Source organism: Filicampus tigris, chromosome 9 (genome assembly GCF_054856515.1).
Source record: "Filicampus tigris isolate MCC_2025a chromosome 9, RoL_Ftig_1.0, whole genome shotgun sequence".
NCBI lineage: Eukaryota > Metazoa > Chordata > Actinopteri > Syngnathiformes > Syngnathidae > Filicampus > Filicampus tigris.
This window is the reverse complement of record NC_141225.1, coordinates 4,252,501-4,257,879: the sequence shown is the minus strand read 5'-3', so window position 1 is coordinate 4,257,879 and position 5,379 is coordinate 4,252,501. Positions and strand designations below refer to the sequence as shown.

Here is a 5,379-nt window from a genome sequence, read left to right as displayed (position 1 = left end):
ATTAGAATACTATAGTATACTGCATATTATATAGAATATGTACATTAGGTTTAGAAACATAGTCCACATAGTAAAACCTGATGCCCCTGGTTGGCACCAACTGTACTAAATGGAATTGGTGGACTCCTGCGATATTGAACTGAATTCATTTAAAGGAAACGCTGGCAGGTACCAACTCGTCCATAGTTAATGACAGATTGGTCATGGTTGTGCGCAAACGTGACCAGAAGCCATTGTTGGTTGATATCGACCCCACTCCCATGTTTCACTCGAACCTCGCTCCTCCCTCACTCTGGTTGTCGCCCCCCCCAACCTCAACCTCAACCTTGAGTCAAACTCGCCCTTTAAGTGGGAGGTGAGCTGTGGGCCGCCGTGGACTGGGTACTAAGCCAGGTTGGCTGCGGATGAGAGCAGGACGGCTCCGTATTTTCACGCACGTCGGCGGCCACTGTGTGACACTGCTCAACAGCGACTGTCAGTATCCTCGTCGGAAGAAGAACCGGACTGGGCAATTTGCGCGTAGAACCAAGGCGGCTTTACCAGCTTGGCAGCGAGCAAATAAAGAGGAAGAGGAGGTCGGCCGAAGTTTTGCTCGCTTTTCTTGAGGAGTTTTCAACGCTCCGGGACTGCCTGGTGAGTGTCACGTTGATCCCGACTTCACCATTTCTCTCTCTTCAATTAATTTAAATTGCATTAAAAAAAAGCTGGTTGAAATGTATTTGTTAGGATTGTTAGCATGTGTTGGGATTTTTTAAAAATGGGATTCGTTTTTGAAAGCTAATCAGTCAATTCGTATTGTTATTATTAGAGGTACGTATGTATACAACTTTCTAGTCGCGTCTCTACTTTGATTTCTGAATTTGGAACAAATACGAGGTTGGCCATATATCCACTTAGAGTTTTGGATGATGATCGTGGCGATGTTTTAGTTGGCAGACGCAAATAATATCGACCAAAATTAAGTTAGATTTACAGACTTGTGTTTTGTTTCCTTTAGATGTTTTGTTGAATTTTGGGGTAAGTGATAGTTGCTCTTATTATAAGCCCATTGTGTTTGTATAGCTTTGTAAACTTTCTTCAGCTTCATGTAGTTCTTGCATGTCACACGCTGCTGGCTCAGCAACAAATTCGGGGCTCCCCCCAAACCCTAAAACACTGCCACCACATAATCTAGCAGATCCTAACCCCTACAGACACGCACACACAATTTATCAATATCATCAATAAGCAAAGCATGTGAACATAAGTGGTACGCATAATGGATGGATGGATGAATGGATGGATGTTTCAAAACAAGTTGTCACAAATAGCAGTTAAAGGGGAAGTCAAGTAAAAAACATTCTTTACAATAATGTTCTATGTATCCCCACTAGTCTAAACACAGTATTCTGATTAACATTGCGTTTGTTGAATATGAATTAAGCAGCAACATCCACCCGTTTTTATCCATCTCAGCGGGCAGCCATTTTGCTCCTTGCTGTCGACTGAAAATACTGTACAATGACATCACAGTGCCTAAGGGCTCAGCTTGCAAACGTCACATGACCAAACTCAGAAAACAGGGGAGCCTTCATCGGTCATTACCTAAGTTTAAAAAAAACGTAACACACTGAGCAGCGAAGGCTTGCAAGGGTAGCAAATTTTGGGTTTTGTCAGGCCTCGTAAAACATCACAAACGTGTTTGTCAATAGTTGTCCTTATCGTAAACCATTTTTCTTGTTGGAAAGAAGGAAATTTTGAACTTGTTCAAAATCTCCTTGCGAATTGTTTGGCTAACAGTGTTAACACCCTCGTTAGCCTTTGTAAACCGTCGTAAGGCGTGTCGTCAACGTTGTATTTGATTTGACAAAGAAGAGGAAGACAAAGAGACCCCGGGATTTTGAGGATGTCATGCTGATGCCCCTGCCGAGGAAGAAGTCCCGTCAGTTTCAGTAGATGTTGCGTACGCCGCTGTTGCTGCTGAACTTGCAGTTCACTCCTCTTCCTCAATCTCAGATGACGCTATGGAAAAAAAAAAGACGTCGAGCTATCCTTGGACATTGGCTGACAAAGAAATGTTGGCTAGCTTTTTTGAAGAGTACCCAATGTTTTACAACACGTTTAGACGAGTTAAAGGACAGTAATAGCAAAAGAGTGATGATGAAACAGATGCTGAAAGAGAAATATGAAGACAAGGGCAGGCCTGTTCCAACCTGCATGTAATAAGGTTTTTTATTAAAGTGAAAGTCAACCCAGACATATATTTTTTAAGAATACGTTCTATGCAAGCCCACTGGTTGAAACACAGCATTCTGATTAATATTGTGTTTGTGGAATGTGTTAAGCAACAAAATCCATCCGTTTTTAGCCATCTCTCGGGGCGGCCATTTTGTCACTTCTGTTGACTGAAAAATGACATCACACCCCCTCAAGGCTCAGATAACGACCAATCATAGATCAGCTTCAGAAAAGAGGTGAGCCATGATTGGTCGGTATCTGAGGGTCTGTGATGTCATTTTCAGTCAACACAAGTGACAAAATGGCCGCCCCCAGAGATGGCTAAAAATGGGTGGATATTGCTGCTTAACTCATATTTTATATCAATCATATTGCCTTGTTTCAACTCGTGGTTCTGCATAGAACATATTGTTGAAAAAAATTTGTTTGGGTTGACTTCCTTTTTAAGTTTTTTTATTTGCTAAGTGTCACAAAGCATCGCTAATAGTCGCTAATGACAGAGGTGAGCACTTGCTTTTTGTCAGAAAAGCTGGCAGTTCCAGCATCCATCACTACTCAGTGAGATACAGCCCTTATTGGCCTTCAGTTTTTTCAAAAAGGCGAATGTCGATATTCATGAGAATGTAGACTATCTGCGCCAATAATCGCTCCATTTGTTGATCGCATTCATTTATTTTGTTACTTATTTCACAAGTATTTCTTAATTTGAACACTGAAACAGCAAAAATGCTATCTGCTTAAAGCTGCACAATTTCTCCATCTGTACCTGGCTAATGCGCGTCTGGAGCACCAAGGGTGCTTTCCTTTTCTGTACATGACTCTGCCTAATCAGAAATCATAAATTCCTTGCATTATGTGTTGTGGTTCAACCGCGGGTGTTTTGGAAAGTTTGTTGTGTTGCCGCAACTCTTGATTGTTTTTCCACAAACTTCACAAAAGGCATCTGGAATAACTCCACATATGACTGTCTATGCTCTGCCACTATGTCTATGTCTGAGTGACTGACTTACTGAGCTGTGTAACATACGGACGTTTAACTAATACAATCTTCTCCATATTTATTACGAGCAGTTCAGAACACTAATATAAAAGGTGAACAAAATATTGCTGACCCGGTCCCCTCTCTCATCACTATGGTACTTTGCATACTCCTCAGCATGTCTAGTTGAGAAATGACGGCTGATTTCTTGAGTACCGCAACTTTCTCTGTGCATTCTGGACATGTTTTCTAAAAAAAATACCATTCCGTCTTCTGTTTTTGTTTAAATTGGCCGTTCTCGTCAGTCAGTAATATGAATTAAGGGTTATTGAACAAGCCTTAATCGGTCAAACTTAAAAACAAAAAATGAAAATATCTAGAAAAAACCCTGATGTGCTAGAAAAAAGTAGACATCTTTTAAATGAGTGTCAAACATACATTTAAGACACCTAAAGCCATCTCTGATTCAAAACAAATAAATAAGAATCTGTTGACCAGTGTAATCATTTTGGATGAGAGGTTCCTACAGGTTCCACTGTACAGTATAATCAGTCCAATTCACACATTCGTAACGTTAATGTGAATGTGCTTTTATCCATCAAAATTACATTAAATTATGTTACCTATTGTCTGGATTATCGGCATGTAACAGTTTTACTTAACTTACACATGTGGACATAATTGTTGGAACCCCTTTTTCATTGAAAGAAACATAATTTTAAATGAAATAAAGAAAACGATATAATTAATGTATATAAGTAATGTAATAATAAATAAAAATGAACATCAACAATTAAAAATGAAGTATTGCTTCAGAATTGTGGTTCAACAAAACTACAAACACATGAAACAGGCCTGGACCAAGATGATGCTACCCTAAACTTGGCCAACGTTTTGAGGCAATTAGTGCAAACAAGAAATTTTTGTAATTTTGAATGAGACGCCAGCACCTCTCAGCAGTTGTTTTGACCCACTCTCCGTGAACAAACAGTTTCAGTTGTCTCAGGTTGAGGGGTGCTTTCCCCAGATGGCACGTTTCATCACCTTTTGCAGCTAGGACAAGGATTAGGATTTCCATCAGAGCTCATATAAGGCCACTTCAGAATAGTCCAATGTTTTGCTCTTTGTCACTCTTGGGTGTCGTTTGGGTCATTATCCAGTTACAAGATCCTGACCACACTCAGTCATTTCTCTTTAGAATACCTTGATAGTCTGCGTGGGCTTCATGGCTCAGTGGTAGAGTGGTCGTTTCCCAACCCGGAGGTGGTGGGTTTGATCCTCGGCCATTGTGACCATGTCGAATTATCCTTGAGCAAGATACTGAACCCCCAGTTGCTCCTGATGCTGCTCCATCAGTAGGTAGATGAGGTACCGTGTGAAGCGCTTTGAGTACCAAAGGTAGAAAAGCGCTATACAATTTGAGGTTTCATTGTGTACCAGGCACAGATTCAAAACACCCTGTGCCAGATGTAGCTAATTATTCTTTCATTAACAGAGGGGTACCTTTGATTTTGTCCACGTGTGTCCATTGCTTGTTTATAGGCCAGTTAGCTCAGTGTTTTTGTTTCAACTCTGGGGGACAGACACACATTCGGAAATTGGGGGGATTGGTCCCCCTCCAATTACGCCCCTGGCCTGTTTGCAAGTTTGTTTATGCTGTTGAATGTATAATAGCTGTGAAACAATCACAACTCTCTCACAACAACGTAGTTGTAGTATTTATATATTGAAGAAATTGTCTGCAAGCAAAGGAGAGTATGATGAGCGATGACAGTAAATTAAACAGAAGCAAAGGCTAATGTTAGGTGCTCAACAACCCCCCCCCCCCCACACACACACACACACACACACTGTTAACATCTCCCATGTTAACATGACATATTTAAATGAAAGAAAAATCTTGAAAAGTTGAGCTCAGAGCCCGCCTCATGCTTGGGGGCCCTGGTACTACATTACAAACACCACCCTTGCATTTTGAAGCCCTTGCACAGACTGATAAAGTAACGAACGGGGTGGACCAGTGTCAAGATTTCGGGATCTCATAAGTGGGAAGACAGGTTGTTGATGGACAAACACAACCGTTGTAGTTTGTGAGTGTGTGCACATTCAAATGCACGTGTGTGGTGTGTATTGTAGCCGACTTTATATTAAAGCTTGAGAGTTCCTAGCCTTCTTTACTTCTA

The 5,379-nt window shown here is 41.0% G+C and overlaps 1 protein-coding gene across 3 annotated transcripts in view; it reads left to right on the top strand.

Moving 5' to 3' along the window:
* The first annotated feature begins 260 nt into the window (after positions 1-260).
* Positions 261-5,379, top strand: part of sox13 (SRY-box transcription factor 13) — a 51,948-nt gene continuing 46,829 nt past the window's right edge. For 2 of the 3 annotated variants that reach the window (XM_086040646.1, XM_086040644.1), the window contains exon 1: positions 262-633. The gene's annotated coding sequence lies outside the window, so the exon portion shown is untranslated. Of the gene's footprint in view, positions 634-997; positions 1,018-5,379 lie in introns of all 3 variants that reach the window. The other variant, XM_086040645.1, reaches the window with a different exon arrangement.